The sequence below is a fragment of the Macaca nemestrina genome, chromosome 4, assembly GCF_043159975.1.
Source record: "Macaca nemestrina isolate mMacNem1 chromosome 4, mMacNem.hap1, whole genome shotgun sequence".
NCBI classification, from domain to species: domain Eukaryota; kingdom Metazoa; phylum Chordata; class Mammalia; order Primates; family Cercopithecidae; genus Macaca; species Macaca nemestrina.
Window position 1 is genome coordinate 65,175,508 of NC_092128.1, and position 24,381 is coordinate 65,199,888.

Genomic DNA, 24,381 nt, shown 5'->3' on the forward strand with positions numbered 1-24,381 from the left:
TAACTCTGATCCTAGTGGTATGCAAAATGCGAGACATACTAACTTATAGGCCAGTGCATACCCTCAAGTGAATTAACCTGGTTTTAGATGTATAGAAACAAAATAAAAAGAAAATTCAGTGGTTAAAAAACACTAAAGTTGGGGCTTTCACACTGTAGAAATGAAAGCCATTGTGGAAAGGCCATCATTTGAATCATTTAACAGGAGAAGAAAGCATTTGGTAGTATTCTTTGGGGAGTAATGTTTCATGTGCAGAAACAAGCACTGAAGGAATAAAATGGGCCAGTGGGCATTTTTCAGTTTTAGGCTGTCTAATATTATGGTTCATTTCTATCTTCCTTTGGCAACAAAAATGGTTTGTTTCAGTGCCCAGAGAGCTTTATTCCTTGAGTTTCATTCTCCTCAATGTTTTCAGACCGTGCCTATCTGAGGCATACACATTTAACTGAAAGAAATATCAGCATGATGATAGTTTTTTAGCTCCATGACATTAAAAGGTCAGTCAAAGTTTCTTTTCCATTAGGCTACTTGACATCTGTTATAATCAGGTAAAAGCATTGTCTAGCAACTGAATTTCTAGATGTGCTTTAATGTTATTGGAATTACGCCCTTAAGTTTAATTATATAGAAATATTATGAGAAGTTTATGGAATGGAGCAAATTGGTATGAAACAGAGTAAAAATAGAAGTAACAATATTTCTTTTCTCTTTCCTCATTGTATATCAGACAATAGTTTAACAATATAGGACTTTTAGAAGACACTGTTTTCTCACTGTCTTCCATGAATAGACCCTATTTATTATTTATAATCTCATATTTAGAAAGCACTTTGCTATACATTTTACTCATATTTTATTAAGCCTTGACAAGGTGGTCTCAATTTAATAGATGAAGTCATTGAATCATATGCTTATTAAACATAAAGAGATGCTTAGGCATTTTTAGTTAAAGTAGAAAGTGACAAAAGATAACGAATAGTGATGCAATATGTATATACCTACAAGGGAAATAATTCTGACTACTAGAGAATTAAGAAACATGCTTTCATCAGGGAGTGAATATAAGTCTAGGAATAGGAATGTTTGGTACATGGTTATAATGTTATATAATTTTATATATATATATATATATCCACACACGTAACATATAATTTTAATGTTTTTAATATTATTTATAGATATATTTAAACTTTTTCCAGAGCACTAATTATTCAATGTACAATTAACAGAGTTGAGTTTTTGAACTAGAACTAAATCCTAGTCCTTGTAGGAAGGGATTTATGTCTTAAGGTTATGGCATGTACAATCAGTACATTTTGAGTAAAAAACGAAAACAAATGATGGATAGAAGGCAGGAGATAAATGTAAGGGAAGGTCCCTTCTGGCAAGACTGTTTCTCAACTTTGTAGAGAAATGAAGTACAGTGGATATGTTAAGAATCAGTAGCAGAAACTCAATAGAAAGATTATACTCCCTAGCTCTGACATCATAAATATGCAAGCCTGACTCCAAAAGAATCATTTACCGTCTTTCTCTCCCACTAAAATTATTGTTGGAATCGTGTGAGTATTCTGGTGGTATGCGGGACCCCTCAATATTTTCTGATAATTATGAAGTCAATAGAGACTAACTATTGTGGATAGTTATTCCAGAAAAGTTGTTTATTTTATAATAAGAGATTAGGTGTGGTCTGTGAAATGCTTTTCTTTATTTCAGCTGGAGTCCTCTTTATTTCACCCTGAGGTTCAATCTAACCCAAGCCCACAGAATATGGTAGACATAACTATACACCTTTAATATTTGTGAATCTCATTTTGGATACATGAGGACTGAACTTTTTAACACCCAATATTTCCAAGTAAATTATTAATAAGTTAGGAAATAAGATGTAAGTAGCTTTCAGATGCATTATTTTATATAATACAACAGCTTCAAAATACAGAAAATACTATTATTCCTTCTTTATAGGTATAAAAAAGTGAAAAAACTGCCTTAAAAATAGCACATTTGCTAGACTGAAAGGCCCATTTAAAGGCTGTGTTGACCTCAATTCAGAGATTGAGATCAAAATGTTAGCTTTCAGATTTGATTAGTTTAGCTTCTCCAGATACTTACTTGAGTTATTCGTAGAACCTAAATAAAGGACTCTCTCTTTTGATAGGAACTGCTTTCTAACTTTTGAATGATAGCTATGATTATATACTTTGTCTGGCTTTATTTTATTTCTGAACCCAGATCCTCTACCAGTATACTTTACCCAGTTTAGTCAATCTCTGTTTGAAGTCTAATCATGCTCCATATTGATGCAGTAGAGAAATAAATATCACTTAGCACCAGATTAGTTTGATATACCCCCAAACAATTATGGCATTAAATAATATTAACCTCTCTAGTGAGGCTGATTTTTGTATTTTTAAAATAACTGAATTCATCTCTGTGTTCGATTTATTTCCTTTATTTTTTAATGTTTTATTTTATTTATTTATTTACTTTATTTTTATTTTGTATTTCCTTTTTTATATTAACAATTCACTTATTGACTTATTGTATCATATGCATTCTTATAACTATAAACACCTTTTTGAGCACAGTATGATAAAACTATATGTATTCATAACTAGTACTATCATTATTATTAATACTTATGTTAGGTTCATTATTAAATCAACATAAACACACATGAGACTATGTTTTAAATGAAGCAGGATTTAAATTAGTATTGTCTATAAATGTTTTTTATGGATATGATGTCTATAAATATTTATGGATGTTATAAGCTGAAAGTTATATTTTAAATAACAATCCACTTTTTAAGTAACACACTTACTAAATAACATTTAAAATAATCCACAATTATAAAATAATTAACTTTGAAATAACTTCAAAATTAATTGCCTTTGAAGCAAAAGAAATGAAGTATATAAAAACTCTGTAGCCTGTGAATACATGCACTTTACAGATTGGAGAAGGGAAAATGTGAACTTCATTTCTGGTAATTGCAGATGTTTGATGTCTAGGATGCATAATTTAAAAAGACATTGTTGCTACAATTATCTGATCCCTTCTTACATCTTGTTGTTATGTTTTGCTTTCTGGTTGTTCATTTTATGATTACAAAAATTACTCCGATAACAAATATAATGTTTATTTTAAAAAATAGAAACAGGAAACAACTCAATATTTTCTACATGAAAAATGAAAATGAAGACTTTCATTGAAAAATGAAATCTGTGCTAACCTCTGACACTGTCTCTTACAAAATCCTAATAAAAGCATATTTGGAAACAGAACTTAATTATAAGATTGTTTAAACTCAGTTTTCAAAGGTCTTGACTTAATACATTATTTATTTCATAAAAAATGATTTGAAAATAGGAATAGATGTTACCAACTTCACCAATGGACTAAAGCTCTAAATGTAAACATTAAAACCATCAAAATAATAGAAAATTATTATTTTGGAGATGGAAAAAGCCTTTGTAAGCCTAACAAAAAATTCAGATAACCTTAAGAAACAATTGTCAAATGTAACATTACAAAGATATAAATGATTGCATGTAAAAAGATAAGTGTAAAATGTTGAGAAAATACCTGTAATATAAAAATATTTACAGAAAAACTACTAAAACTTTAATATATAAAAGATGTTTCAAATCTATAAAATAAAGATGAGTATTACGATACCCTATAGAAATGTGTTTACTATACTCTCACAGTTTTAGAAATCTATTCAACATTTCTTATCTTCTCAGGAATTTGGTTTTGTTTTTCTTATTATATCTCTTTAAAAGCTTGAGTATTTGGTATCCTGGTTTGAAAATTGATATATCTTTCTTTCAATGCCTCAATGGAGCAAGCTAACTGAAAGGGGTTGGGGTAAAGGGTCTCACCTAAATAACTTTGAAAATGAGTGTAATGTTTAAGACCAAAGGCAAAAGCAATAACAATACACTGTACACACACATTAAATTCTAGTTAACAAAATTATTTTCCATGGAGCATATTTAACAATTTGGAAACAAGTATACATGTGTACGGTAATTGAATAATTTAGTAAATGGAATTGGGTGGTAGTAGCCTGGTTTCTCCCTGTTGGAGTGAGGCTTTCAGATAAGGAAAGGGAAGAAGCAGAAAAAACCCATTTGGTAATGGATTAAAGTTGGTAACATCACTGTATACTCAGGTTTAGTTGAATATAGAGACATATTAACAGCTATGATAATATTTATACATATGTATATGTACAAAGGTTAGTATATACAAATATATCTCTTTTCTTTGTCCAGTTAGAGGTCCAAGAAGCAATTTCACAAATGTAGCAAAGATTACCACTAGCAATCAGAGGTTCATTTGTAATACAATTATGTAATAAGAGGCCCAGGTTCCTTAGGGAAATGCCTGATATTAAGTTTGAGCAGGAAATATACAAGATGGGTCTAGAACATAGGAGATCTGAGCAGGAAACAGACAAGGTGGGTCGAGAACAGAAAGTAAGGAAATGATTACCCCCAAAAGGTGGGTAATGTAAAAGTGACATAGTACTCAATAAAAAGAGCTCCCGATATCAGACTTGAACTACACTTCCAACCAAAAGGACCTAAAAAGACAAATACAGAACAATAGCAACAGAGTGTGCATTATTCCCAAGTGCACATGGAACATTCTCTATGATATATCATATGTTAGGTCACAAAATAAGACTTACAAATTTAAGGAGATTGAAATCGCATCACGTATCTTTTCCAACTCTATAGTATACAACTAGAAATCAATAACAGGAGGAGAAGTGGAAAATTCACAAATATGTGAAAGTTAATCCACACACTCCTAAATAATCAGTAGGTCAAAGAATAAATCAAAATGGAAATGAAAAAATTATCTTAAGAGAAACAAAAATGAAAACACAACATATCAAATATATGGGATGCAGGAAAAGCATTTCTAAAACAGAAGTTTACAGCAATAAATGGCTACCTTAAGAAAAAGAGAAATCTCAAATAAACAACCTAACTTTATACCTCTAGGAATTAAGAAAAATATATCAGCTAAGTCTAAAGTTAGCAGGAAAAAGAAAATAATAAAGATCAGAGCAGAAATAAATGAAATACAACTAGAACAGCAGTAGGTCAATGAAACGAAGAGTTGATTTTTTTGAAAAAGTAAACAAAATAGACAAACTTCCTGCTAGGTTAAGAAAAAAAGGAAGAGGAGCTCCAAATAAATACAATCAGAAATAAAAAAGAGGAACATTACAACTTATAGCACAGAAGTACAAAGGATCATAAGAGGCTACTTTGAATAATGACATGTTAACTAATTAGATAAGCTAGAGTAAATGGGCAAATTCCTAGAGATACACAATCTACCAAGACTGTCAGAAACGTTCCAGCCAGAGTGACTCCATCTTGAGTGAGGGCTAGAAAAGTGATGCTGGGACTTCCTGGGCTGCATTCCCAGAAAGTTAGGTATCCCTAGCCTCTAGATGTTTACAGTTAAGGGAACAGATTGATAATGTTTGCTAAACAGACCCAGACTTGGGAGTGTCCTTATATCCGGTATCTTGAGAACAGAAGCATTCCTAATTTTGCTTTAAAGATAAAATTGATTCTTGCAAAATATAATCATTAAGAAAATTAATCCTTTATCACAAATCCCTGTAGCAGAGCATATCTCCCTGTAATCTTTTTTTTTTTTTTAATCCTACATAAACGAGTATCGTGTGCCGGACGCCTTCCTCCTTTTACTTTTGGGAACGTCCCACTCTGTGTGTGGATTCGCTGTACTTTGACTACTTTTCTTTCCTAATAAACTTGCTTTTGTTTTGCACTGGGAACTCACTCTGAATTTTTTCTTGCATGAGATCCAAGAACCCTCTCTTGGGGTCTGGATCGGGACCCCTTTCCTATAACAAGACTGTCATGAAGAAATTGAAAATCCGAACAGACCAGTAACAAGTAAGAACATTGAATCGGTAATCAAAAATTTTCCAGCAAAGAAAAGCACAGGACCAGAAGGCTTCACTGTTGAATTCTACCAAATATTTAAAGAATTATTGATATTTATTCTCTAACTCTTCTAAAAAATTGAAAAGTTCATAACATTTCCAAATTTATTTTATAAGGGCAGTATTACCTTGATATCAAAGCCAGACAACGACACTAAAGAAAAACAAATTACAGACCAATATCTCTGATGAACAGAGATGTAAAAATCTTAAGAAAGTACTAGCAAACTAAATTTAAGAGTTCATTAAAAGGATCATGCACCTTGATCAAATGGGATTTATTCCTGGGATATAAGAGTAGCTCAACCTATGCAAATCAATCAATATGATACAACCCATAAACAGAATTAAAAATATAAATTTTATGTTCTTCTCTATGGATACAGAGAAAGCATTTAACTAAATTCAATAAATATTATTAATGTTAAAATCTCTCAACAAATTAATTGTAGAAGGAGTGCACTGTTCATCATGTTAATGAGTCAAAAAAGAAACAGCATGTAGTTATCTCAATAGAGATTGAAAAGGCATATTAAGTTTTAATGCCCATTTTAGTAACTTGAAGAGAAAAAAGAATGCATATATATATATATACAATGTAATTTTAAAGTCACAAAATCTTTCCTTTGAAATATACATTTGTATTATTTGTAACCTCACCATAATATTGTCCAACTTATTCCTAAATTATGAAAGTTCAAAGATGTCTTAAAACCAGGGGTTAGAGATACAATGAAACTTTCTTACAGTCCATTCATTATTTTCAGCTTTTTTTTTTTTTTTTTTTTTTTTTTTAAGTTCTCCTTTACTCAATGGACTTCTGGCTTTAGTCAACAGTTACCTTAAAAAAGTTGATGGATTTTTCCAAAATTCCATCTTGAAATCATAAGAAGCTATGCTCTTTGAACCAATTTTTACTGTTTCACATTTTGTACAAATGTATATATATATATTTAAATCACAGATTAGAGGCATATTTCCCTTTATGAAACCTAACAGTTCACACAAATTCAGTATTATTCATAGGTAATGCCACAATAGATGAGTCCTTAGAATAACAATGTAACTAAGTTTGCTTTAGAAACCACAGATCTGGCTTGGATTGAAAATGATAGAATCAGCCTAGTGTGTTTCCTTAACCTTGTCCAAATTCTTCATTTTCTTTTTGTTTTTCCTTTCCTTTTTTTCCTTTTTTTTTTAAATTTTTTTATTTCAAAAGCTTCTGAAGTACAAGTGGTTTGTGGTTACATGGATGAATTGTATAGTGGCAAAGTCTGAGATTTTAATGAACCCATCACCCACGTAGTGTACATTGTACTCAACATGCAGGGTTTTTTTTCCAGCTTCTGCAGAATTCAGTATTCTACTAGCATTGTTAATGTCGACCTAGAATTACCTCTAAATTCATTAGTCAATTGGTTGAGCTTGGATAAGTACTTCAAATGCCTTTATTTTGTTTATAGGGAATTTGTGATGGGAGGAGGTTAAATAATTTGCCAAAGGTCATGGTAGGGGGAGAGAGGGAGAAGATAATGTTTAAAGGCAGAAAAATGACAAATACTAGTTCTCCTGAATCCTCAGTTGGAGTTCATTCCATTTCACGATGCTGTTAATTAACAGGTGAGAGATTTGTAGGTCATGGATAAATACACAAACTAAATACCTGAGTGTGAAAAAATTTGCACACGCAATTTTTTATGTTGGGTTTGTATAGGAGTGAACTATTGGGTTTTCTATAAAATTAAACTTTTAATATGTATGCAACAAAAACTCACATGTGATAAAAAAATAGAGTCTAATTTACTGATAGAACATATTTCTTTCTTATTTACGACAAAAAATAAAAAAGGCTTCATCATAGAAAGGAAACAATTTCTCCGCTTATATGCTGTATCACCACCAGTATGGTTACCATGAAAACACGCAGATCACATATCCAGCTGTAAGACGCACAATTAACCAAAGGTTCCATTCCCTACCCCTTTGGATAGCCCACCATAGTCATGCCACGACTACATTTCACCTCTGAAGCGTTCAGTCAATTGCCTAGCATGTCAGGTACTAAATAAGGCAGGCCCACCACAGCGAGATGTGGAAATCCTCCATTTGGAGACTTAATCTTATGATATGCACATCATGGGTGTAGTAATGAACTAGTTTAATACGATTATTATTCCTCTCTCTCCTTATGACTCACAGGAGTCACATCATTATCAAGATTTGAAGGATCTCTCAAACACTGCTCATTAAATGTTTTTGATGTATAATTTCATTTTGCATCTCTTTTTGGAGGCATGAAGTAACACACAGTTGCTCTTACTGTAGTCTGGTCTTGGATTTTTTTTTTTTTTTTAATACTTTAAGTACTAGGGTACATGTGCACAATGTGCAGGTTTGTTACATATATATGCATGTGCCATGTGAGTGTGATGCACCCATTAACTCGTCATTTACATTAGGTATAACTCCTAATGCTATACCTCTCCCCTGCCCCCACCCCATGACAGGCCCCAGTGTGTGATGTTCCACTTCCTGTGTCCAAGTGTTCTCATTGTTCAATTCCCACCTATGAGTGAGAACATACGGTGTTTGGTTTTCTGTCCTTGCAATAGTTTGTTCAGAATTATGGTTTCCAGCTTCATCCATGTCCCTACAAAGGACATGAACTCATCCTTTTTTATGGCTGCATAGTATTCCATGGTATATTTGTGCCACATTTTCTTAATCCAGTCTATCATTGATGGACATTTGGGTTGGTTCCAAGTCTTTGCTATTGTGAATAGTGCTGCAGTAAACATATGTGTGCATGTGTCTTTATAGCAGCATGATTTATAATCCTGGTCTTAGATTTTTATATTCATAAAATGTAGGAAAAAATTCATTTTGCTGATTGTGTAGGATTTCAGTTTAAATTCTTTTTTTATTTTATTTTATTTTATTTTTTTTGAGACTGAGTCTCTCACCGTCGCTCAGACTGGAATACAATGACGTGATCTTGTCTCATTGCATCCTGCATCCTCTGCCTCCCTGTTCAAGCTATTCTCCTGCCTCAGCTTTCCGAGTAGCTGGGATTATAGACAACTGCCACCACGCCCGGCTAATTTTGCATATTTTCAGTAAAGACAGGGTTTCACTATGTTGGTCAGGATGGTCTCGAACTCCTGATCTCATAATCCTGCCCGCGTCAGCTTCCCAAAGTGTTGGGATTACAGGCATGAGCCACTATGCCCGGCCCCCAGTTTAAATTCTTAAAAAAGGCACAGTGCTGTTCAAATACACTGTGCATATTTTTGTCTAATCTAAGATAAATCATTTACTTTTTCCTATACTAAAAAAGACAAAAATTATCAATAAACTGTGAAATCCCAGAAATAATAAAACACATCACAATTCCAGAGACTTATATCATTTTTTAACTTTAAAAATGTGTGTTTTAGAATTAGGAAATTGATCATTATTCTTTTTATTATGCACAGATATTTTCTCAATACAGATCCTATGTAGTATAGTTTTCATTTTGCATAGTTACTTTTTTGCTGAATTGTTTTTTTTTTTTTTTTTTTTGGTCTGGAAGAATACACATTAGTAAAAATCTCTTGCTTCCTTAGTTCTAAACATTTGCTTACACATCTGGTTGTACATAAGAAGAAACATAACAGTTTAATTATACATACTATATATTTAATGTAGTGCAAATGCCCTTGAGAAAAAATAGGAAAGTTCTGGAAGCATAACTGATCATTGGATTTTATGAAGAGATTTTAAAATTTTCATAGTAACTTTTTCTAATTTATTAACTGATTTCTATCAGAATCCCGGGGTAAATGAATTTTTATCATCTTTTTGCAGATGGGAAAATTGAACACTTCAGTGACTTCATAAGGTTGAATAGAAAAACAACCAAGGACAGGTATATACGGTCCAAGATTTTGACCACTTGACAGGACTCATTTAAGTTTTTCTTATGAATGTCTTTTATTAGCTTTCTGAAAACTCATTTTTAAAGGGAATTAGTTACATAAAACTATACTGAGACCATTTTGAAAAGCTTACCAGTAACATGGGCTTGTTTTCAGTTTTAAAAAGTTGAGACAATTAAAAATGTTAGTTGGGGATAAGTTTTCTGAACTTTGAATTTCTTGGCTTTTATTCATTTGTAAAATGTCATACTGATTATTTAAACTTGATGGTTATATTTTTGACAGCTGTGCTATGGGAACACTGTTAGGAAAAACCTTCAGTAACAATAAGATCCGAACACCACTTTGACAATTAAAGCCTTCTAAATAGTGAAATGGCCACCAGGAAGCATCTGCTCAGCTGGCATATAGTAGACTAAAGCACATCATTTGTGGGGCATCATATGTGTGAATCAGGGAAATGCCACTGCATCATACCAATTCCCCTTTTTTTCACTAAGTTTTCATTTTGTTTTCTGTCAATCGTCTCAAATCCTGCAATGTAAAATTTTTAATAAAACTTGGATAATTTTGTGTTTTCCTCTTTTTTCTCAGCTTCATATTCTTTCCTCTCATTACTTTGTTTTTCAGAAAATAATTATCTGTTCTTTCCTAGTCCATTTTTAGATATGTGTGGAAATAGTTCTGCAGTAAGTAATTGTTCTATAGTAAATTAATTGCTGTGATTGGACAGCAGTCAAACAGGGCATGGTTTTCTCTCTTCAAGACTCTTTGGAAGTCTCAAATCTTCTTATGACATACACGTGCTTCCTCTTGATGAATTGCAATCAATATTTTTGCTGTTTAGGTTATTAGCAAATAATATTTTCTAATTGTTGGCCAAGTTCCAAATTTACTGTCCCCAATATAACTTGATGATTAGCATGTGTTATATTGTCTTGCAATTGTATGCTTACATTTCTCTCTCTTCTACTTAGAACGTAAACTTTTTGATAGTAGAGGAAGTTTGTATTTATCGTGCCTCTACAGAATCACATAATGGCATAAAGTAGGTGATTATGTCTTCAGATTGAACTCATACATGCGGATTTGATGTTTCAGTAGGATCATGACCAAATGTGCTAAGGCAGTTCAATGTATTAACTATATAGAAAACAGCTTGTAGACTTTGAGGATAAAGAGTAGGAAGAAAGAAATTAGAGAGGCTTTTCCATTCTCATATATAAAATTAGATGTGAAATTTTGGTCTATGTCAGTGTGCCTTGTTGTGTGTTTATTGTTTAAAACTCGAGTCAACATAGAAACATAACTTATCAGAATAACTTGTGTCACATTTTGTCAGAAGTGCCACCTTACAGTGCCATCACAGCACTCTAATATCAACAAACATCGTTGCAGGTCCCTGATGGGAACAGGAAATAAAATCTTCTTACCCACAGAGTTCCCCACATTTTTATTGCATTTATGATGTTCTATGTGCATCTCTACTACAATTATAATTTTGGTCTGTTTGCCATGTGCGACGTTGTCCTTTATGACAGGGAAACTCCTTCGTTATTATAAGCATCAATGTCTGGAAATCACAAAAAAAGATCTTCACTTGGAATACTGACCTTTCTCAGGGCTTGCAGAACTGGAGAGTGGCTGGCTTGATGACCTTCCTTCTATGGGACTAGCGGGCAGCAGCTTTTTATCTCCTGAGTATGCCACGTATGATAGTAAATTTTTCCCTTTGTAGAGTGAAGAGCTTTTTGCTTCAGCTTCTATTAATGTCACTATAGAGACGAATCACTGGCTACTGCTTCCACTATACTGGAAATGAAATGGATTCTTTTACCAATTATTCTTTTGGAGAAATTGCTTTTGACATACACATTTTAACTTGCATATGTTTTATTTATAAAAACATATATCCAACATTCAAAAGAGTGACAGAGTTCATGTTCCAAGATGACAGAAACCCTCTAATGTTTGTGAGCAGTGTGATGATTAATCTGCCATAGGTGTGGGTAATGAGGAGAAACTGCAGGTAGCAGACCAATATGGGGCTCCTATTGTGGTTTGAGATAAGTCACACAGATTGACTAGGCTGCTAGCAATATAAGTATTGAACTGAATCATGTAAATCATTGAGGGACAAGACCATGAAGGAGAAGATTTGGGAGAGAATATTCTAATTCTCCAGGTAAATGCACCAGTAGGAATCTCTCCAACAACTTTATGTTTAAATATTATCATAGGAAGACTAGCTCCAACAACAACTAACTAGTTTAGCAGAAAATTAGTATCTCTCTTTCCCTCTTCATGGAATTGGCCAAAAAATAAAAACCTTTGTAGTCAAATACCTTTAGAGGTTGAAGTGGACTCTCCTACTGCTCAATTTACCCCTATATCCTTAGTCATTGCTCTCAAAACAGGCAGGCCATGTTAGAATGATTATTTTGGATTTGGGGTACAGGTATCCAATGTCAACCACTTTGTTTAAGAATGAGCCTTCCTATTGACAAGTTAAATCCTAATTCCAGACTTGTTATTCCATCTCAGTAAGTTTCCCTTTCTCTGGGTGAGGGTGCCCCTTGACATCCTTTCTTACAAGCATCTATCAGTTGGGAACATATGGACACATTACAGAGTTTCTGCTGTTTATGAAACTAAAAAGGGAGAAGGATAAAGCCTTGATATTCTCTCCCTCAAATACATTTGATCATTCAAATATTTAACCTACAGCCTAAGAGCATTTGTGTTTGCTAATATTGGGTATTGGAAAAGTCTTAATTACCTAAATATTCTGTTACATCTTTCTTATTTGATAATCAGTGACAGTTTAATTTATAGCTATACAACTAAGAGGGTTGATTCTAGTAATTCTTTCAAAATAATGACCAGTTAAGTGACTTCCTCTTGCAATATAGATTGCTAAAAGAACAATATCAGAAAATAAAAGAGACCTTTTCAGTTATTTCAAGAGAGAAAAGATTGATTTCAGGGAATTAGATTCACTCTTACAGTTGCAGAATGATTGGAACTGATAGATCAAGGGATTGCTATTGCTATTGTCACTTCAGAGCTCAGGAAGCTTCAGTTGATAAAACTTATGTTAGTACGCCTGGCTCGATAGCAGGTTACTAGTTACTGCAATGCTGTGTCCACCAACGTAACTGTGAATAAACACCCACATCTCCAGGATACTGTTCAAAGCAGAAACACTTCTGTCTTCTAAATCTCAACTGAGTTTGGCAATTGCTAGCACCAAAGTCACATCTAGAACTTGAGTTCTAAGGAACGTGGAAAAGTAGATTTTAAGTTTTCTAGTCTCTCTAACTTCAAAAAAGTGTGGGAAAGTAATTTTTACAAAGTTTTTCAGCCAGTATAGGGAAAGAAAGATACTATGCTGAATACCAGCTTAGCCTATCCAGCATAGGCAGATAAACTCTACAGAAATGACAAAGATCAAAGTAAGAATGATGAGAAGTATAAATGATTATTTTAAATTGAAGAAAGCACATCATATCTAAAGAGGAATTTAGATTTTTTAAATACTAAAAATTTATATATTTATGTAAAATATTCCATTTAAAAATATATATTTAATTATTCAATTATATTTAAGAAATAAATCTTTAAGTCTCAAGAGCTTTTATTTTTCTGCCTATGACTATACATATTTATAGTAAGTTATCAGCAACGGATAGAAAAAACACTAATTATTTATTTTCATAATTAAGAATCTGTATTGAGGTATATTTATTGCTAATGCAGCTCTAAATAAAAATATATACCTTTGTCATCATCTTAATCTAATTAATAATGTATTATTTTCTATAAAATTATTGTGATATTTTAGGTACTCATTTTGTCATATAGTTTAAACAAAAATTTACTAAACCTTTCTTTTTCTGATTTTAAAATCAAATTTACAAATATATATTAATTAGTTATATATATTCTAAAGAGTAATATCTGAAAACTGAGAAAAACTCAGAAAGAAGATACAACAGAAATACCTTGAAACTATGCTCTAGACTATTGCAAAATGTTTGACCTAATTAAATAAAGTGTGTAACAAGATGATCTTTCTACTCCAATTCTGATGTCTAAGCTGCCTTTGGAGATTGTCAGCTGTTGGCATGGAAGATGTTTCACAGATTTTTAGCAAAAACATGACTTGTGTTGTAAATGTAATGAGAACCAGCGACCTAACAGCATTTTTAAAAGCATATCACATTACAGAATTTCTGAGCCATTCCACTCCTCCAAGGATTTTATTAATTGGGTCTATATGTTGCCAACTGTGCTTTGTAAAAATGCATTTTTAAATAATGACGAATGTGATATAAATCAATTTTTCTGGAGCAACAAGACTAAAATATTTTTAGTCTTGTTGGAACACCTGCAAATTTTAGGTCTTAGATCTTGAGCCAAACACAGTATTTTTGACAATCATCTCTATGCTCATCACACCTACAAAGATTTGAATCAGATATGAGATATTAGATTTGTTATCAGAAAATTTATGCTGACTACTTTTTCTGTCTATCACTTTGACTCTACTCTTTGTAGCACTTAGGACAATAAAAGATAAGTAAACGCTTAAAAAACAAAAAAGTTAATGTAACATGATATCAATGATTATAGTTTATTAAATAGTTTAAAAGAACTTGAAACATATGTACATCAATTAGTCTATTTATACACATAGTTATCACTTACCAAGTATCTTTGTTACGGACAAAATCTGGGTCTCTTTGTGGACAAGGCCTTTCATATGGCTAAGTAACCACACAATTCAATAATCAAATTGGGACAGTTTTGAGAATGAAATGGGATGATATTCCTAACTTACCAGAGTGGCAGACCTGGTCTAGATCTGTTCCAAGCAAAGTTGGACATAAGTTTCCCACATATTGTGTATATTAGGGTAATGAAAGTTTCATCCTTCCTTCCAAGCAGAACTCACACAAGTCCTATTTGTACCTGACGTTACAGAATTGCCTTTGTGTATCCTCTCCTTGAATAGGCCTTTCAACTGCCAAAAAATAAATTCCAGTGGGGAAGTTGACGTAAGTGTTTTTGTTTGTTAGCCGAAATGTAAATGAGGTCATCAGCTATTACTCTGAGAGCATTTCTTGAGAGAATACCTAAAGTTTGAGTAAGCAAGAGAGGTGAAATGTACAGAAAGTAAAGGCCAGGGAGCTGAAAACAAACTTTATGACTTCAATACAGTGTGATTTACTGTATCTGAGAACTGTGAAAACCAAAACGCAAATGTAAAACATAAGTCACATGAAAAACCAGAAAATAAAATGAGATGGATTGAGTCAAGTGTATTACCACTTCCAGAAAAACAAATGAAAGTTCATATACTTCTGTTGGTGTGTCAGAAGGGTTGACTTTATATATGTAAAATGGCATCATGATGCTAGCTATTGTTTTGCTCTTTTGCCCAGGCTGGAGTGAAGTGGCGCGATCTCGGCTCACTGCAAACTCCGCCCCCAGGTTCATGCGATTCTCCTGCCTCAGCCTCCTTAGTAGCTGGAATTACAGGTGCCCGCCACCACACTCAGCTAATTTCTGTACTTTTAGTAGAGATGAGGTTTTGCCATGTTGGCCAGGCTGTTCTCGAACTTCTGACCTCAGGTCATCCACCCGCCTCAGCCTCCCAAACTGCTAGGATTACACGCGTGAGCCACTGAGCCCAGCCTTGATTGTATATTTATGTTAGGTTCCATTACTTATTGAAAATTGGCCAGTATTATCATGAGTTAAATTTTCATTTGACAGCAAAATAAAATATTCTATTTTGAACAGGTTGAATTAAGTTAAAAGCTTAGAGATATTACAGCACTTAACACTAACATCAAACTGAGTACTTTTGTGAGAAACAAGGTTAAGTTTTCACACTGTTTGAAGAAGCCAAACGGTAATGTGGTCCATCTGGATTTCTTGAAACTCAAGTGGAAACTCTTAGGCATTTTGCTGATAAAAAATGGACTGTAGGATGTTAGCTAAAATATAGTTAAACATTCATAAAGCCTTTCCAACAAAGCATTTACAGTATCAAAACATACACTGACATTCACAGTATTTCATCTGTTCACAGAACCTCCTATTAATAGGTTTCCAAATAATTTGCTACAAAAGAAGATTCTATATTGATTCATAAGTATTCGCTAAAGTATACGATGTTTGTGAATATTAACATAAGACTTATCAAATGCAATGATCAAATTAGTTTTCATAATCCTATTTAATACAGTAAATGTAACTGAATATAATTGAGGAGCAAATTAGAGTAAATTTTCCCACTTGAAATATGATAGATATCATTTTAGACAGACTTAACCAAACTCCAGGTGTCAGTTTTTGTTTCTTAAAAAAAGCAAGCATTTCTACAAATTTAACTATAAGAGTATGTAGAAGTATATTGTGATAGATATTGTTACCTATATATTGTCAATTTCAACTGAAATGTTTAAAATATTATGATTATTCTTGGATCTCTTGCTAATTCAAAACCATTTGTGTCTGGAATAGATAAACCAAATTGCATATCATTAAAGTAATAACATTTATTATAATTAAGAAAAAATGTATATATCTACATCTATTTATCTATCAATATAAAACCTTACCTGTTATTCATAAATACAAATATAATTTTTACTTAATATAAAATTATTATTTTATATAATATAATAAATTTACAAAATATAAATTTAATTTTTTTAAAGATTAGTCATGTACAAATTTGTTTCAATATTATCCATATAATCGTATAGGATATATGTCTACAGATAGCATTCATTTTTATTGCCTCACACTGAAAATTAAGATAATATAATGCATTTGTGAAGTATTTCCTGAATCCCTAAGTATTCTCCTTTTTCTCAGCCAAGTAGAGTTGGTTTTCTCTTTTTCATGTGCCCATTTGCCCTCTGCTCATATTTATAGACACGCAGGTCATACTGGTTTACAGTCTGTATTACAAACCTAATTAGACTATTAACTCATTGAGAATAGGAGCTATCTTTCTTTCAGAAGGATTTTTGCCTCTTGACTACTCCTTAGCACAGTTTAGCACAAGACTGATACTCAATAAATCTTTTTTTACTTTAAACTTTTCATCTTGAATAGTTTTAAATTTATAAAATGTTTGCAAAGATAGTTGAAAGAAAGTACACTTTCCATTCGGCTTTCCCTAACGATAGCAGAATGAGTACCATGGTGCTTTAGTCAAAACTAAGACGCTGTTAACTAAAGACTTTATTTGATTTTCATCAGTTTATGCATTAATGTCATTTCTTCTGTTGTATGATCCCTTCCAGCATACCATACTGCATTTAGTCATCATCTCTCCTTAGTCTCTTCAGATAGTAACCATTTCTCAGTCTTTCCTTGTTTCTCCTGACCTTAAATGAAAGAGAATTTTGGTTAAACGAATAAATAAATGTCTTGTATTGAAAATCAACCAATCTAGCTTACATATTATGTGTTTTGTATATAGAGTTGTGTGATACATAATAAATGCTCATTCTATGATTTTATTATAATTGTTTCTGTTAAAATATCTTATATATTTTACTATGTAATATAGCTTAAATATTTATATAAAGGCAAATGTAGGAAGAAAAGTTAAACTTTTTATTCTGATTGTAAATTTTAAATGTAAAAAGTATTTCTAAAGATAAATGATTATGGACTTCTTCAGGGAATAGGAATTAAAAACCAACGAGCCATATAATGGTAGTGAGACTAAGATAGAACGGATTAGGGTTAAGAGCATCTACTTCAGATTCAGAAAGACTTGGATTTTATTATAAACTTAGTCATTAACTGGCTATGGACTGAGACGGGTTATTTCATGTTTCTAAAACTTAATTTTGTCTTTATTTAAATAAAGGTAGCAATGTTACCTACCTCATAGATTTATTACAAAGATTAAATGGTATAATAAATGTATCTTTGTAAATTAAAATTAGCCTTTAATATATGTAATTAATAAACCAAAAGAAAAAAAGCAGAAAAGGATATAAAAAGAAATAAGAATTTAACCATGTAAAACAAATCTTATTAAAACTGAATAAATTAGAAGAAATCATACAGTTTCTCAGGAGAAAACCCAGAAAATTCATTTGCTATCTGTTGACATTTGTTGTATATCAGAAAACTGTATAATTATAGTCTTCTTTTAAAAGGTTTTAGTGTTTCCTTGTAAATTAATAGAGAACTTCAATATTAATGCAACACACACTAACGAGCATTCCAACATGTTTTAACAGTTTCCTGTGCCACCAAGGAACTCAAGAAGAAGAATAGGAATTAACCATTGGATGAATCTCCAGACACAATTTTCAGCAAATTTATTCATCGTACAAGTCAAATGTTTTATGTGCCACACACAAAAGGTAAACTATACTAAATATATTTTGTATAGGAAATTTCTTTATCAGAAAATAGAAAAAAATTTTTATAAATCTGTTATTTCCCACGCTAGCAATTTAGATGGATCTCACATCCATTGCTTCTGGCTATTTCAATTTGCTGCAGAAAGTAGAGTCCAGCTTCACGTATCAGTTTTCTGTTGGAGTTTTACTCCCAAATTCAAACAGAATCCCAATAAATGTAATAGTTAAGAAAGGCATAAATTGATGATGGAGAAGAAACAAACTGAAAATAGTAATATCCTAACATTTGTATGTTGTTTATGTATTTCAAAGTTTTTGAAACATTTTCTCACTTTATGTATATCTGATCTGTTAAACTAATCAGGAGAATAATACTGGATTATATATATAATAGGAAAACTGAGTACAGACTTATTAACTTATTATTTCTGTTATCCAGGGATTTCCTGACAACGTTGGTACTAAAACTTGGTTTTCTTTAATCAGAATTCTGTTTTATTCCTTAGACGATGCAGGAAAATATTTTAGTTGAAGTTAATCATCTGGAATGGTATCTTTTCCCACTACTTGAACACACACAGAGGTTTAACCAAAGGCCTTTTTTGACTCCATAGACAAACTGATTCTCAGGAACATCAAAGATATATGGATCAGAGAGTAAAAGACTTTGCAAACAGCAACACTACCAATAGAATGGAAAATGTATTCATAGTTTAACATTTTATGCAAAAAAATAAAATCTGTTTGTGTAATTAATTGTACAACCTTTGTTTTCTTCTGAAATCAAGTAAGCAAGCAGTCAAGGAAGTGCTTCTTAAATTTTTTTTTAAAGTTCACAAATACTTGGAACATTACTAAATGTCAGAGCTGTTAGCTCTTATATCTCTTATAAGAAGATGTCAATCTGCTTAGAAATAAAAGACTAACATATGCATAACTATAGTTGAATATTAAAAACATATTTGACAAAATAGTATATTAATATGGCTATATTATACTCCCCATTGAATGATGTAAGAGATCAGAGGGGGGGGGAATCAATGAGAAGATGAGCAATAAGGGAAGGTTTCCTGTTAAAAATCTGAAGTAGACTTAGCCTTGCAAATTCATCATGATTTGAAAAGGCAGGGATAGGGTGGAGGGTCTTCAACACTAAGGAAATATAAAGAAGTACAATGATATGAATGAAAATTTGGGAACACCAGTGTCTGGGGATAAATTAAAAGAATCTTGGTCTGAGTATGGTGGTTCAGGCCTTTAATCCTAGCACTTTGGGAGGCCAAGGCAGGAGGATTGCTTGAGCCCAGGAGGTTGAGATCAGCCTGGGCAACAGAGTGAGACCCGATCTCTACACAAATTTTTAGAAGTTAGCACGGCGGCGGGGCAAGGTGGCTCACGTCTGTACTCACAGCACTTTGGGAGGCCGAGGTGGGCAGATCACGAGGTCAGGAGATTGAGACCACCCTGGACAACATGATGAAACCCCGTCTCTACTAAAAATCCACAAATTCGCTGGGTATGGTGGCTCATGCCTGTAGTCCCAGCTACTCGGGAGGCTGAGGCAGGAGAATCGCTTGAAGCCGGGAGGTAGAGATTGCAGTGAGCCAAGACCTCGCCACTGCACACCAGCCTGGCGACAGAGCGAGACTCCGTCCCCACACCAAAAAAACAAATAATTAGCCTGGCATGGTATCCTGGCACACACCTCTGTTCCCAGCTACTCGGGGGCTGAAGTGGGAGGATGGAGACTGCAGAGAGCCATGATCCCGCCACTGCACTGTAGACTGGGTGACAGAACAAGACCCTGTCTCAAAAACAAAACAAAACAAAACAAAACAAAAAACGAAAAGAAAACTTAGAATTTTAGAGCCTGAAGGGACTTCAAACATTATACAACCCAATCTCCTGTTTTCTCAGTTTGAGATCCTAAGAATAAGAAAACAGAGGTGACTTGCCAAAGATACACAGATTGTTAATGATTCAGTTGGTATATGAATCTGGGTCTCTTGATTTTCACAGTCCAGTGCTTTCAAAAATAAATAACAAGTTAAATTTTACTAGTTCACATTTAATTCAATGTGAATGGAGCAATTAAAATTAAAGACTGGAAACGGGAGATTGGCAAACAGAGGGCTTGAAAATATGTTGTTGCAATTATTGCTAACCTGTGAGAGTTTCATCATGTTCACTTATCTTCCTGTTTCTGGCAGGAGACAGTATTTCTGAAATCTAATGTGGTCTCTTGCAATTATTTGGCATGAAATGACCTAAAGAGTGCCAGAAATATCATGCGTGAGACTGTACAGCAATGTTTCCACCCCATTTTCAGTGCTAAGATTCAGACAGTTTGCTTAAAGCTTCTGATGAGAGGTCCAGGCCTGGAAGTTCTAATGCACATGTGTTAGATAGTAATTGCATCAGAAGGGCAGGCAGGGCTACAATTTGACCAGGCAGATAAGTCTTTCTGTTATCTTGATGGCTAAAATGTGTATTGAGGTATAAACTTGTCAAAGTTGTAAAATATACAGTATGAAATTCAGAGTAACTAATACAAAGGCAAATAATAATTTTCATGATTAGATATGTTAGGAAACTAATTTGATTAATTGAATAAAACCTTACATATACAATGAACACTTTCATTGTTTCCTATATGCCATGTATTCTTCTAGGTAATCATGACACATGGAGGAACAAACACTTAAAGTCCTGTTCTAATGCAGCTTCTGTTAGTGGAGACTTGCATTCTAGTTCATCTTCTGTATTAAGAAAGAGTGTCAAGAAGAGAACATGAAAAGGTGAGACAAAAGTAACCTTTTGCTTACAAATTCATTCTAAGAGGAAAGGCTGGCATAAATACTTAAAATTACAAAACAACAAGGTGTGATTGCCAGCTGAAAATGTATTGTGTCACACATAGCACAGAAGAAACAGTGAGTCACACTATCGGGTAAAAAACAGAAAGAGTTTTTGCTAAGAAATAGGCTCTCTATCAGCTGCATTTTGAAAGCACGGTTAAAACTTGCTAAAATAAAATTGAATATGTTAGCAAATGTATAAAATCTAACAATTTTGGAGTTGAGATAAAGGGTTATTTAAACAACAAGCAAAATTTTGTCTTATAAAATTTTACATTCTTCTTGCTTCTTCTTTTTCTCCCTCTTTGTATGAAAGCATTGTAACCATTATAATGGAAACCTTTACAAGATGTATTGGATAATTGGATGTAATGAATGCAGATTAAGAATGTTGTTCATTTACTTAGTAAAATATAGTTCATTAAATATAATGTTGAGATATAACAATTACTTCTTAAAATTTGAGTCTTTTTTGTTGATTACTGCTCATGAGTTACACATTAACCTTAAGGCATAGAAAGGAATTTACATACTATAGTAGCACTGGGCTCAGATGGCATCAATTCTTACATTAGATTATTAACATCTCTTTAATTTTCTGCTATGCTATCTGCAATTTTTATCCAGCCAAGTTAAAAAATAGCCAAAAGGAACACAATACTTAAAAATTGCTAAATATAGAGGGGAGTCATGTCCTGGTCTACTTTTAAAAGTCATATTCAAATAATTGAAAATTTCTTTGGAAATGCAAGTGGATAGGTTATATCAATTTTGGCAGCTAAATATGACTTAAAAATAATTTTGGAACTTCACAAGCCCACCCAGCATTTTGATTTATTTTCAGTGGAGCGCTTAATTTTTCTAATGAAATATCCATGACACCTAATAAAGATAAAGGTATCCAGTGACCTTCGAAACTCCCACAACATTGCAGAAAAATCTGAATGAAAGAGAAAATAAAGAAAATGGATTTTTAATATGAACTGTTGGTAAGCGTAGTTTAAAATTGTGCCAATCTATAAGTTAAAAGTTGTTTTTGTGGTTCTCAGTTTACATAAAATGAATTTCAGAGAGAAATAGTAACTGTTTAATAGAATGCTTGAAAAGCAAAAGCTCATCATATAAAGAGTAAAAATTGTAAAAAGTTGAGCACTTTGAAATGATTTATCAGATCTGTGTGTGATTAAACGTTAGAGTAGGGAAAATGTACAAAGAGGTAACATTACAGGAAATATACAGACACGGATGCATCCACAGACTATGCAAGCATGTACTCTCTCCATGAGTTATCATCATGACTACTTACACACTAAGCTCAGGGGTAGGTTGAGAGGAGTGCATACTGAAGAGGAACTGAGTCAATCCCATTCGAAGAAGTATGCTTTGCAGGCATTGATTTTATTCTAGGGAATTCTATATTGTTGTTTTCTTTTTTTAATATGAAGAAATCCTGAGTAAGGGTGAAGGAAAGATATCTGAGAGAAATGATTTTGTTTTGTTTTCCTCTTTGATTAGAATTACATGGGATATTTCAGCTTAATATTTTCCCTTAGATACAAGAATTAGAATGACTATATTTGGTTATTTAAAATAACTTTTCCAATAATTATTACCCTTCCTTTGAAATGAATGAGTAGACCTCTCTAACAGGTCTCCTCTCCTCACTTATAAAGTTGGTTTCTCTGAGACTTAAATGAGATAATCTACTTTAAGCATAATTAAGTGTTGTTCCCTAATAATTTTAATAAAATAAATGACAAGCTGTGGATATCCCTCTGATTCTCTAAAAGGATTATTTTGTTTTGTTTTGTTTTTGAAACAGGTATCACCCAAAATATTTAAAAATCTAAAAATATATAAATATTAGTTTCCTACTAAGTATAATACTAGGTTCCATATAAGTTACAGAAGTATAACTCATAAACTTTAGCCCCAAATTGTAATCTCTTAATATACTGTAATCTAACTTTAGAGATGATGAACTAGGCTAAAATTTCCTGCTGCATCATGCAGATTTTAGTTGGTAGCATGCCTTCTGACAAACTGAAAATTTATCCTGGTAATATTTTCTGGGTTTCTGTTATGTTGTACGGTTAGATAACTATGCCAATGAAACCCTTTTATATCCATGACAAACCTCCTTGAATATAATCCTACAGAAACCAACTTTATCATCACTAAGCCAAAACACAACATGGTGAAGCTATAAGGCACATGTTTTCCAACATTCTAATAAGTATAGAAAGCCAACTTTGAGGACAGGAGGTTCTTAAGAAGCTACATTCACTCTTTTGCATATTATTTTGAACATTCAAAGGAAAGTTTACTAAATGTCACCCTAAATGTCTAAATGTCACTAAAACTTTCTCTAGTTCTAAAAATTCATGATTCTATGATTCTGTAATTTAGCCTAGAAAAATACTCTTCAAAACATAACTTGGGCCATTCAGGAAATAATATCACAGAGCCAGTCATGTTTGTGCTCCTACCTTTTGGACAGACCACTGTTTATTTTTACAGCTTTCCCCCAATGGGCCTATATGAGAGGGGAAGATACCAAAATATGATCCTCACTATTATCAGTTCTTATTTTATGTACACTTGGAATTCAATTAGTTGAAAATCATTGATTTAACCTGACTCTAGTAAGTTTGTGCTGGGCTAAGGTTGGTAAGTAAAATAAAATATTGGACATAAAACTATGACATTTCTAAACATTATAAACCCTTTCTCCTCTTTTTTTTAAAAGCGCCCTCATGAACTGTGACTTGAGTTGGATTAATATTTCTCTGTAAATTGGAAAATGCAGTAAAAGGAAAAATTTTAAGTGTCTCTGATTTCATATTTTTAAAGCTAGAGTTGACTGATCAAAATGGAAAGTTAAACATATTGAAGTGTGTGACATCAGCTCCGACCCATAATTAATTACATCTCCAAAGCCTAAAAGTATAGCCAATTATCAAAGATCCTGGCATTTTTGAACCATTGGTGAATTGTATAAATATGTTTATGTTAATAAACATATATTTATGTTTATGTTACAAAAGTTGTATCTATTATAGATGTTGTGTATTATAATGCATACATAAATATATAAAACAGTCTTAGTATGTATTTCAACATAAGCAACAGATTAAACTTAAGAGACTGTTAGCAAATAACACTACTTAACATGTTTTGAAATAATTTTGTTT

At 32.6% G+C, this 24,381-nt stretch overlaps 1 long non-coding RNA gene across 1 annotated transcript; it reads right to left on the reverse strand.

Moving 5' to 3' along the window:
• Positions 1–17,172: 17,172 nt before the first annotated feature.
• LOC105475428 (uncharacterized) lies at positions 17,173–21,569 on the reverse strand. The gene is made up of 2 exons (XR_983343.2): positions 20,495–21,569; positions 17,173–17,333 (listed from the first exon to the last, which is right to left on the reverse strand). It is a non-coding gene; the product is annotated as an uncharacterized lncRNA (long non-coding RNA).
• Between the last annotated feature and the right edge of the window lie 2,812 nt (positions 21,570–24,381).